General features: G+C 26.9%; 1 protein-coding gene across 1 annotated transcript in view; it reads left to right on the top strand.

Moving 5' to 3' along the window:
* The window catches only part of LOC122539010, a 53,748-nt gene that overhangs the window by 523 nt on the left and 39,649 nt on the right, over nucleotides 1–13,576 (top strand). The gene's annotated exons all lie outside the window — the stretch shown is intronic.

Genomic DNA, 13,576 nt, shown 5'->3' with positions numbered 1-13,576 from the left:
GCTTTACCTCGGTGCGAGCGATTCGTCTCGGACGACAAAGTCCAGACACCAGGAATGTAGGCTCGCATGAGGCTCGAACACTTGACGCTCCAAGTGCCGAGGAATACCTAGAATTGGTTTCTTTCAAGGATTGCTTTCTATTAAATTTTAGCCTTGAGAAAAGTCTAGAATAAGTCGTTTTTATGAAAGAATTTTTGTTTTTTCCCCGGCCAAGCGGCTGGGGTTCTAAGAATTCCACTTGGAGCATCCGCTGCTTTAGAAATCAAAAAAAGTGAAAACGTGAGAGCGAAAGTTTGCTCTTCCATTGCCTCTACTTTCCAAACTGGAAGGCAATGAATTAACAGTAGAAAGTTGTAAACGCTAGTAAATATTAAATTTAAAATTTTTAGATCGAATCTTGTTATCATTAAATACGTAAATAATAACAATAACAGTAACAAATAATAATAACGAATATGTACACACTGTCCATTGAGTAGGTAATTGAGTCAACTGATTAATAAATCAATAGAAACAAATACAATAACACAGTTGATTTATTTTGTATAGTCTAGTATGCAGCAGCTAGCCATAAGTTTAATGAAAAACTCAAATAAATCAGCCATACTCTCTGGCTAGTATCATCTGAATAGTAATTTATTTAGCGACCGAGTCTGCTTGGTTTAAAACGTTAAAACTTTATTAAACTTTTAGTAAACTTAATCCTTTATTAAACCTAATGGGACTTTTTGAAACATTTGCGACATGAAAGTATTAAACATAGATCTAATAATAACAATAAAGTAGTATTATAAAAAATATAAATACAACGATTAATCACAAATTAGAAATATTGTATTAATTAATTTGTTTGCATATTCTATTCTAAAACTATATTATATTTCGACTAACATAATCCTCTAAACAGTTTATCGCATTGTTTGAAAATTGCTTAGTTCATACCTAATTTTTTGATTTCAAGAAATCTAAAAAAATATCGGAGTATTATCGAATTATTGTATTATACAAATCTTGTTTGTATTACACATATAATTAGTTTTAAGGCAAATTTTTAAAAGATATTAAAAAAATATAAAAAAATATACAAAAAATATTTAAAAAATAAAAATTTACTTTCAAGAAATTTACGCTCAAGGCGTAAACAGTTTGGAATGCCTATGGAAAGTTGATATACACGAAAAATTTTATTACTTCACGAAATACTGTTATGTACTTAGTGATTATAAGAAACTTAAGTTTGTTTGAATTATTTTCAAAATGGAATTCAAAAGCAAAGTGTATAGAGATCAATTTGTACCTCATAATATATAACAATTTATATACATATTTATATAATATATTTAATTAGAGAAATTCATATTGTTCTGGCNGCAGAACAGAACCCTCCGAGGCGTCTTGTCAGGTCAACTCCTACAAAGCCTCGGCCCTGCCGAGAATTGCCAGATGTGCAATCATACCTCTCATCCAAGGACACTTTCTCTGGCCTTGGAGAGAGAGACAGTATGTGAAAAGGCTCGGTAGGGCATAAACAAAGCCTTGTCTAGGAAAAAAGGCGCCTTGGCCGGCTCCAGAAAGTCGCCTACCAATTAAAAGGGCGACGTAGACATAGCGAAGAAAGGATTCGAGGAGTCACCAATAGACCATTCGGGGAGTCACCAATAGACCATTCGAGGAGACACACGTAGACCACTCGACGAGACACACGCAGTCCGTCAGAGGACTGACTCCGCGTCAATCATACATTCACCTTCATTTACACCCAATTCAGTCATTGTATTAGTTGAGAATAAACGTATTTATTCTACATCACGTCTTCATTCATTAAAACATCTCTCCAGAGGCTGTAATAGGCACGACGAGAGAGCGACTAGCGAAGCGGGCAGCAACCAACGTTCACCGCCGAGCTTGCCGTAACACATATACATATAATATTTTTAATTACAGAAGTCTCTAAATCTACAAAATATATATAGTGATTCGTCTTGTACAGCGGATAATTTGTGATTACAGGTAGGTAATGTAGGATCGGTGGACATTTAACAAAAAGAGATTTAACATATAATTTCGGTGGTTATGACCTAATTTTTATACGCCTTATACAATTTTACGATAAGCAGTATATCTCAGCAAATCGGTTTGGAACGAAACAGTATTTAAAAGCTAATAATTATTCTAAAGAGTATTTTTAAGAAACTTGAGAAATTAATAATTTTTTTCGAGATTTCTTAGACTAGTTTTTTTCAAATCGTAAAGTTTTGGAAATTCATCATGTAATAACTTACTTGTCAATTGTGCTAAATTAAAATTGTATAATTTTTCTTTGAGAATAATTACTCAATAATTAGAACGCAAGGAACATATAACAATGGACGGGTCACATTGAAATCATTGACACAGAATTCTCCGACACTGTTTTCACCGATAATATTTCATCGACTCCAGATTTTCCCGACAACAGTTTTAGCCGACGACAGTATTAACCGACAATGATACTGACCGATGACATTATTATGTTATATTTTCTAATGATAACGCAAAGTTTAGATTAGGTTTAGTTGTATTTTATTTTTAGTTGATAATATATATTCGGCAATAACAGAACCATCATTTTCTGGATATTCTGGTTGAGACATTTTTGTATAATTAACTATTTTTACTAACAATAAGAATGATTATAACTTTATTCGATATACTAGTAGCAATAAAGACCATAGCCAAACGCAAACTGAGGCAACGTCTATGGCGATATGCAATTGTCTAATGCTGTTGTCGGTCAATGTCATTGTAGATAAAAACTGTTGTCGGGCAAAGTCACTATCAAGCAAATCTGGAGTCGATGAAATATTGTCGGTGTAAATAGTGTCGAAGAAATCGATGATTTCAATGGGACCTACAATGAACATCATGGTCTAGTCAATTGCATACAAATATAAGATAACGTTTGTAAAATAACAATTATGATTAATTATTCTATGACAAATTTTAAAACCCATTTATTTCCATACATATATACATATGTTGTTAAGAATTTTAGATCACTCGCAACCATAATTATGTATGACTATCTAATACATTTTGTCGTTCGTTTCCAACAATTTGTAAGAAAAAAGAGGATTTCTCGAACAAAATAAACTGCAAATTTTGGTGCACTTGTAATTTGAGAGCAATATATCAGCTTTGCCTTATTAAATGTATGTTGGTGCGGGATAATTTAATGCAGAGGATTCTTTTTTTTTCATAAATGGAAGTATAACAACTGTTGCTAATAAACGATATAGACCTAGAAATTTTTATATGCTACGATTCAAAGTAGATTGCAAATGTGATTTTTTAATAAATAGAGCTGAAAATTTTTAGGCAGTTAGCCGAGATTGAATACGTGGCACAATCATCATTTATTGAGATTTGAAGAAAAAGGTATATCAAAATAAATCGCAAATACTTTGATAGTTGCAAAATAACATTCGAGATGAAATTTAAGTCTTACCGCAAACAAATTCTTAGAGCTGCTCTGGGGAGTACCCAATATCGAATCGAATTATGTAAAGTGGAAAATGATAGATATGATGTGCTTGAGTGATGTTATTTTTCAAGCATGATTTCAAAAAATTTTCATTTCTTATATAATAAAAATTTAAAAAATTTATAAATCACCTAGGAACCAGATTTGGTCCACATTGTATTTCGACTATACACATGCACAATGACTTTCATTAACCTTTTATCTCGCGATTTTCTCCTTACTTTTCAATAAAAATTAGTTATTTTAATATGTTACATCGTGTCAGATGTAAATCATTAAAAGCATTATATATAATTTGCTTTTTCTTCCAAATGGAAACCATAATTGCTGCTACGTGTAACTCGGTATTATAACTCAAAAATAAAATAATATTATAGCTCATTTTAAAGCTTGAAACCGACGTATTTTTACATTTCGTGGCGGAATGAAGACTTAGAATAATAGAAGAATAAAGACTTCTTTTCTCCCGAAAATGCTATATGTTGTCATAGTATGTAAAACCACTAACAAATTTTTTTATACTGAAAACTGAAACTGAAGCAACGAATTTGAAGGTTGAATCCTCCATATTACAAGGATATCTGAAAATTTAATATAGGATTTTTAGCGCCATTTTATTGAACTTTGAATACTGGAGTTTAGATGACAAAATTCATTCTTAAATTTAAGAAAATTCAAGAACATTTTCGTCATCATATTCGTTTTCGTCTAATATTCAAAGTTATTTCAATAAATTGGTGAAAGAAATTGAATTTACAGAAAATTTTAAGAAATAGTTGTAAAGGGAAGGCTTCAATCTTCAAATTTGTTATAGATTCAATCATGAAAAAAATTATAAGAAAAGATTCTTCACTTTATCATCATACACAGTGTATAAAAACATCTTTAGCTACATAGACTTCTTAGAATAAAATAAATGATAGTAGAATTACATTTTGATAGTAGAATTTCAAGCTTTAATATGAACCCAAGTTTATTGTTATAAGAATTTTTTATAACAATTTCAACATTTAATGTTCAAATATTTAAATGTTTGAATATTAATGAGAGTCACTGCAGTTACGATTCTTAATGAATAGAAAGAAATTATAAATATTAACTGTTTAAATTATATATATGGGCACTCGCTCAGAAATTTTAAAACATTTTTTTATTTTTAATCCTCCAATTAACGTCATTAACGTTTTCAATAAAGTTTCACTTGTAAATTTTTTGAAGTAAATTTTTATTCTTTTTAAGAAATCTTTTAAAGGTTTGATTTAAAAACCGATTGTATAATGAAAGCAAAGACTTCGTTAAATAATTCAAAATTTTTTTACATTACTTAGGAAAGTAAGGAAATTAGTTCTTTTCCTTTCTTGTGCTTTATTGTAGATGATGAAATTTTTCAATTATGTGTATATTCATGGGAATAAAGGAAATTTTTATTCGTACCTGTGTTATTTCCAAATTAAACACATTCGAAATGTTAATAAAATAATGTTAGTACAAAATTTAATCAAAAATCTTGGAACATTTTTTATAATTAATGGATAATAAAATTTTTTGCACGCAATGTAATTGTTAATATATTAATACGTGACAGATTCTTTCTTGTATAAAGTATTATCTAACTTAATAGTTTTGATAGATAGTACAATTTTTCAGTTTTCAATTCTTCTAATTCTGAAATAAATGTAGTATTTGTTCTAAAATTTTTGAACGAGAGTATATATACTAAAGAGTGCTAAAAAGTAGGAGCAGTTCATCATTGTTTCCAATTATAGGTACTTGTTGTGGAAAGACACATTAGCAATTAATTGAGATTGTTAGATTAGAAACTGAGATTGCTAACGATCTCTCGTTATATACACAGCAGTGGACGATCATTATTCAACATCAGACTTATTGTTAGTCCTAAGTTAGAAATGAAATAATTTTTACATTTTCTAACAATCTTTGTAGTCTAACATAATTTTATGTTATTATCTTATAAAAAGCAAAACCATTTCAATAAATATGTGATTTTGACTATTTAATAAAAGATAATTGCAGAACAGTTTGCAGCTTTAACGCACATCATGTACGAGCAATCAAACGTAAAATGCAACCAAGAGATAATAACATATATAGATTTCTATTACAAAATTTGTTCAAAAAGATTGACAAGAGAATAAGGGAAGTAAATTGAAGTAATGAGTTGCTAACTGATGTTACTTTTGAAGATCTTGAACGCTAATCCATTATTCAATGCCAAATCTTAATCAGTCTATGGTACCCTCAATTTTCAATGATTAATTCGAATCAGTCCATTATATCCTTAATTCATTCTTGTGGAAGGAGCTGTCGTGACGGAGGATCGATGGTCGTTTTGACAGTTTTTCTTCTTTCATAATGGTTGTAACTCAAACTGGAAAGTAATAAATTTGATTGGCTTGCTCGTTCGATTTTCGAGACAAATTTTTATGAAAACCGTATCTACGATGAGAACTTCTTAAACTTTTTACCGATTTAACGAAACTTTACGAAGTAAAAGTAGAATGATTGATGTTTTTTTTCTTTAATGTTTTTCAATTTCATGGAGCACACTTGCTGATGTGCATACACAGTCGACAATTTTTCATTAAGTTTGAGAATTCTGAGCTGAACAAAATAATTGTCGATGCTGTTATAATTTCATAAAATGTTGTAATTATTATAATTCTGAGCTGAACAAAATAATTGTCGATGCTGTTATAATTTCATAAAATGTTGTAGTTATTATAATAGTATTCGTAAAAGAAAGTCGTAGAACAATCTATCTAAACCCATTTTAAAATATGTACCTAGTCTCTATTTTCATGATACTGATTATGAATTTCTTTTTAAAATGTTTCTAAATCATTATGAAAAGAGGTAATCAAATACTTTTTTGTTGAAAATTTTGTACATTCTTTATTAAAGAGCATTGAACAATTTTTTTATAACTAAATCCATCATGGTCTTGTAGCATCGTGGATTAATATCGTAGATCTTCGTTAAGTTATAATCTGCAGTGTGAAGAAATGTATGAAAGAGAAAGAAGGTATTTAAGTGTGATGCGAAGAAGCAACGTTGGCGGCTGGTGTTTTTCTTTTTAAAAAGAAGAGAGTCGAGCGAGTTGGAAACGGAGTCGATTGGAATTATGAGAAAGCGTCGAGAGAGTTGTTAAGAGTTGATTGTATTGTTAAAAAAGAGTTTATTTGAGTTAATTCTTGTCCTCTGTCTTGTCACTAACTTGTCATTAAATAAATATCAATTATATTTTATCTCTACAGTACAATCCTGAAGATTGAAATTTTTCCTTTACATTTCCGATTCATAAAAATTTGTACAATATTCTTATGAACTTATTAAAATATCATTTAAACATAATATTATTTTATTAAAATATAAACAATGTTTCATCAAATACTTTCTACATTCACTATCAATCATTCACATATTACAGCATTTTTAATATAAATATATTTAAACTGTAGCGAATTCTCTTCATCTAAAATATTATCAACTAAAAATGTAGTAAAGTCATATAGTGAAAATATAACATAATAACAATCATTTCTTTACAAATAAAAATATAGGAAAAATTTTGTTTTTCAACAGAATTATCAATTTTTGTGGTTATATATAAGTAAAAACAAAATAGTGAATTCTACGTGTAAAAGTACTTATATTTTATTTTATTTTTCTAAATGAAAATAACTCATAATTCCATTGTTATTTTACAATAAAGAACATAATTAAACCAGTAACGATAAAAAATGATCGATAATAAAAACTGATAATTTAAATTTTATCAAAAAATAATTATACAACGATCCATTTAAAGCGTGAAATCTATTTTGATAGTCGTGAGTTCGTTTTTTTCGAAAATAATCATATAGTGGTATAATCAAACGTCTATAAAAATATTAAAAAAATATTTTTGGGACTAAATCCATGAAGACTGAAATTTCTCCTTCAAAATAACCTCTGCAAACTCTACGGAACGATTTTTTTTCATTATTTTATTAAATTTTGAATGTTAGAATTAAACAACAAAAATCCAATAGATCTTAATATTTTGTCATCAAATTTGTACACCTAATGTTTGAACTAATGTTCCTGCACCTGTTGTTCGAAAGTTTTAAGGGATAGTTAGGTAAAGAGAAGATTTCAATTTTCAAAATTATAGTAGTCGTGAAAACAATTTTTTAAATATTTGAAATATTAAAATAGATGTTTGATTTTTCAAGAAAAAGTATCCTTACTTCCCCACCTACTGCATGGTGTAAAATCATTTTTGAAACAGACAGACTTAGGACTGTCAAAGTAGAAACGAAGAGAATACGCTTTAAAATGGGCCAAGGGATTCATTTATCAAATTTTAATGGAATTTTCTTTTATCAAATTGTATCCGTTCAAATTATCGACAATTTTTTATCGTCATTGATTTATTTATATTCTCCATTGTATTTTCTTGTTATGTTACATTCAATACATACAATGTAGTGGATTTTAAAGGAAGATGTTAAAAATTGACTGTTCTATATCTCTTACGAAATAGAAAATGTAGTAATCATTTTTCCTGGAATCAAAATTATGAGAAATACAGTTGAAAATAAAAGTACTATAATTACAACTTATTTAGTTACACTTATTTAGTTATAACTTATTTAGTTAATTTTACATTTCATTTTCTTCGAATAATGATCGATTCGTAGAGTAATCATTTAGAAATTTATATTCATTTGCAATAGTATTTGATGAAAACTACACATAGTGAAAAAAGTTAATGACAAAAATTAATTGTCAATGTTACCAAAATCATCAAAATAAAAAATTTTTTCATAATACAATTTCATGATACATAATACATAATACAGAATAATACAATATATAACATAGTAATTATTTATTCTAGAAATGATAAAACTTATAATAAACTACGTAAATATAGAGTGCGTCGCAATAACATCTACAAACGGACAGGAGATGATTTCTCACAATAAGTAAGAAAAAAATATAGAATAAAATTTTTTTACTTCAAAGTTCGTTTTTGAGAAAATTGAGTTTAAAGATTTATGAAGTAGACTTCAAGTTAGTTGATTCTATACATGATAGAGCAGAATATTTAATGGGAGACAAAAGTAATACATGCAGAAATAATAGAAAATAGTAAAACAATTTTTATGTAAAATGCTTTGTTTTCGAGAAAATCAAATTTGAAAATTTATCAAGTATATGTGTACCAAGGCAATTTTCAATGAAATATATTCGAAATTTATTTTCTCAATGAAGTATTAAATGAAAAAATTTTATTTTTTATTTACTTTTGCATCTAAGTTAACTTGCTGTTAATTATTCTTTCCCATTGTATCTAGAATTAGCTAAATTCAAAATCTCAATAAATCTTCAAAGTCAATTTTCTTAAAAACGAAGCTTCAAATAAAAAAATTTTCTTATTTCATATTTTTATTTTTTATTCTATATTTTTTTTTTTATTTTTTTGTGAAGAACTATCTTTTGTCCGCTGTACATGTTATTCCGATGCGTGTGATTATTAATAGTTTTGTATTCAAAATTCGCAATTCTGCTTTATTTGATCATTATAAAGGACCCAAAAACTAATTACTGTAAGTCACTTCTCATTAAAAACAATTAGTGCTATGCATACTTTTTTACTCTGAAAGTCTTCAATTGATGGAAGAAAGGATGGTCATTATAATAATAGTATCATAATATAATCACATAATATTATAATTAAACTACTTTACTGACCTCGGAGATTTCGAGAACAAACGTATAATATATTTGTATGATACAAGTCATTTTTAAACAAAAATGAGTTACGACAATTGACTTTTGAGTCCTGCATATAAAGACCAAATCATTCGAAAAAAAAATAAGATTAATTTCTCAAGATGCAATCTATATAATATATGTATTTACTCATAAGAATCGTATTATATTTTTTTTATTCGTTTTATATTTTAATTTTTATAAGTAGTTACTACTTAAACATTACTTAAAATAATAATATTTTGAATAGATAGATACACTGTACTACATATGTATTATATATTACATAATATTTTCTAGTATATTTAATACATTTCAATGTTGCTTTCTTAAGAATATATTAATTATTGATTTTATTTGATATGTGATATGGATATTTAGAGAAAAATTTAGAAATAATAATATAATATAGAAACTATTACTTATGTAAATAGGAAAACTAAACATTTGTCAGCAATAATTTTTGTTTTTATATAAGGAATTTATAAAAATTTTTCATATATAATTAATCTTTCAACTACAATAAAACTACAATAAAAACAAATATTTTAAAAGAATGTCAAAAGAAATAGAAAATAAAACAGAAGAAAGATATAAAAATATAAAATAATCAAAACGAACTTACAAATTAATTTGGAAGAAAGTCGAAAAATTGATAAATTTATTAAAATTGCATAATCTGTTTCACTTTATTTATCGATTAATGTAGAACAATAGGACAAGTCAATTAATGTAGGATAATACAATTTCTTTTAGTACGATTCAAATAAATTCAGAATTATTGATCATAATTGTTCACAACTGTAATATGTTAGTAAAAAATTAATTTTTTACGGTTAAATTATTCAAGTAAGAATGCTATGTCTCGTAACCAGTACTTTTATTTTTTCATCTTAATTATACTATTTAAGAGTAAAATTTTCCTTCTTTAATATAACGAAAGATGTTTTATAATTTTTAAATTTTTCTGTATCTTTTTTACATAACTAATTTTAAATTAGTTTTGAATACAATAAAAAAATCTAAATAATATAAGCAAAATAATAACGAAATAACATAATTGTAAGTTCAAAATTATAAAGATCTTATGATCATAATCGACTCTCATATATGTTATTCAAATTTATTATAATTGACTTAATACTTTTTTTCATAAATATTATATTTATAACAAATAATATATAATATGTTACTCAAATATTGAGAATCAAATATTTTATTTTATCATGATATTTTAGTAGTTAAAGCAATTCAAATATCTAAGAATGTGAAGAAATTCAAGATTATATAGCTATCATGAGATTGATTGTTCAGAAAATGAAGTTTAAAATTGAGGAGTTTTTAGAAAATAAAATATCTTCAGTAAGCATTCATTTTTTGAGTAGTATGTCATTTACCATAGAATTTCGGAATTGAACAAGAGAGAAAATTACTATAATTTTATCATATTTCTTAAAAAAAGCTATTTTATTCTTTATAATAATATGTTTATAATCTAATATTAAAATAAAATAATCTTTATTATCTAACGAGTAAAACTCATTTAATTACTTCTTCAATATAACAATTAATTCATGTGTAATTAAGATATAAATGAAATTATCTAAAACAAAAAATTTACACTAATACAAATTATTAATACAATTACACTAATACAAAAATAATAAATAATATGTTCAATGCTTTTAAATTATTGTTTCTTATTATCGTCAATGATTATTTAATGTTTAATTATTTGTTGGATGAATTAAATCACCGGACGAAATATTAGTTTATAACAATTAGATTGGATGTAGTATTGATAGCTTGTTCCTTTAAAAAATTAAAATAATTCAAGACACTAGAAGAAAGAAAAATTATAAGAGAAATAGAGGCAAGGAATGGAAGAAAGAAGAAGTCAAGGAGCGAAAAACCAGAAAGACGCGATTGATTTATGGTAACAAGAGGCCATGAAGCGTGGTAAGTGGGCTATTTTTCAATGAACTCAAGGGAGCGAATGAATTCTCTCGAGGAAATGGAATTTTGAGCGGTTCGTGCTCGCTTCGACGGCATATCAAAAGCCACGGCTGCCCGTCATACGTGCCTCAGTCACCCTTCGGTGATTTCGCGGGTATTTCGATACTTCGCCAGCGAAAAAGAGAGAATAGAGGAGAGAACAAGATCAACGATGGAGCACCATAAGTTATGACTTTTGCCTCGGTTCTCTTACCACAGCACTTTCCACTGCCTGTATGAATGTATGCATGAGATACGAACTTTACGCTTTATGCATTGAACGCACTGGTGATAAGGAGTCACCGATGCTGTGAGTATGCCACAGGAACTATATCGTCTAACATTTGAAACTGTTGTCATGGATAGATATGTTTTATCATTTAATCTTGCTTGCTTGCCATGCACTTGTACGTTCTAGATTGATATATTTGTATACTTTTAACTAATTTATATAGCAACGCATTGCTTTTTAATTGATTAGAATCTTTCAATCTAACAATCCAGTTACACATAAAATAATGATTCTATTCCTATATTAAATACACAAGATTGATGATCAATTTCAATTTGACAATTTATATTTTACAGATAATTCAAAAATATTCTATCGTTTCCCTTTTAATTGGAAAAAAATATAGTTAAACACTTAATTTACATATACCACTTATTTCATCGAAATAATAATTCCTGCATATTTTTCAATAGAAAATAAATTTGCAATCATCGGTTACATAAAAATGTAAATCATGATTGGAGAGAATATTGCTTTTATAGCTTTTCTATCGTCTATAATCTATTATTATAGGTGATTATTTGAAAGCTTGTGTGTACAATATAATGCACTTGGAATTATTCATGATAGCCAATGATTATTATACTCCATTATAACAAGTTCATTTGTGAGAAAACGGCCAATGTTTGTAGATTGCAAATGCATTTTGTTTTGACATGATCTTATCGTATACGTGGTCTATGATGAATTGCTGACTTTTCAATGGAAACTTTTGCAAAATCGACAGTTCAGAAATAAAACGACTATAGAAACGACATTCGAGAGATTTTTCACTTTTCAAAATCGTAACTTTGTAAGATTGTTCAGAAGAAACATTTACATATGTTAATTGTTATCAATGTCAATTGTACTTTGATGGCTCTGGATCTATATGTTTTAATTATTTTTAATTATTTAATTATGTAATCAAAATTATATAGTTTATAGTATATAGTTCTATAATCAACACAATGTATAATAATATTGAATATTTCCTTCATTTTTATATACAAATGATTTTATTTTTAATATATAAAATGATTAATTACAGAAAATTTAATCCTGAATCTATAAAGATTCGTCAATCGCTATGCAAATGATTACAAAATGAAAATATAATACTACTATGAACATTACTATGAAGACAAAAAGATAAAAACAAATTAAAAAATAAAAATTTTAAATAAAACGATTAATATTGCATTTATTTTGATATAATTAGTGTCGTCATAATGAAAAATATATAAATACATATGTATGTATATTATATATTATATAACGTAATTTTACTCTCTTGATATCTTACCTTCTTGATATCTTCTTTGTTTTTGAAATATGAAAAACTTTGTTAACAAAAGTTGTTTAATAGTGGGTATGATATGACAACAGTAATTTTTCTATAGGTAGAGAAATTCAAAGTCATTTCATTTTCATTGCTTGACAGGTTTTTCTAATTTTTAGTATTGTAGAGTATTTAAACGAACTCAATGACTCATATATATATGAAAATCAACGATCCGAAACAAAGGAGCATATTGTAACATGGTAATTGCAAACCTTATATCACAAAATCGTGTTTGTTTATTAATTACATACTAGCTTTTTCAGAATTGTGTAAACGTAATCTGATTAATGGTCAATGATTAAAATTAACGTTGACTCAGAATATTAAGCATGGTTATTAGTTATAAAATAATCAATAATGACTGATTAATAAGGGAAGTAATCAAAATCATTAATCATAAAATATTTCTTGATCACACTTTTGGTTATGATCATCAGTAGTTTACTTTTATCAACAATTCCATGTATATTTTATAGAAACTACATATTTATTATTTGCATTGTTTTGCACTGTAGACAATCTTACAATTTCATCAGGGTGTGTCCAAAAAATTTTTTATTAGTTAAAAGTTTCATCTATTGTTCTTGAGTCGTTATTTGCACAATTTCTCTAACTTAATGAAGATGGACTTTAATAATAAACTTACCAAATGATCAAAATT

Source organism: Frieseomelitta varia, unplaced genomic scaffold (genome assembly GCF_011392965.1).
Source record: "Frieseomelitta varia isolate USP_RPSP 00005682 unplaced genomic scaffold, Fvar_1.2 scaffold_187, whole genome shotgun sequence".
Lineage (NCBI taxonomy): Eukaryota > Metazoa > Arthropoda > Insecta > Hymenoptera > Apidae > Frieseomelitta > Frieseomelitta varia.
The sequence above is the reverse complement of the archived record's forward strand: the minus strand, read 5'-3'. Positions and strand labels throughout refer to the sequence as shown.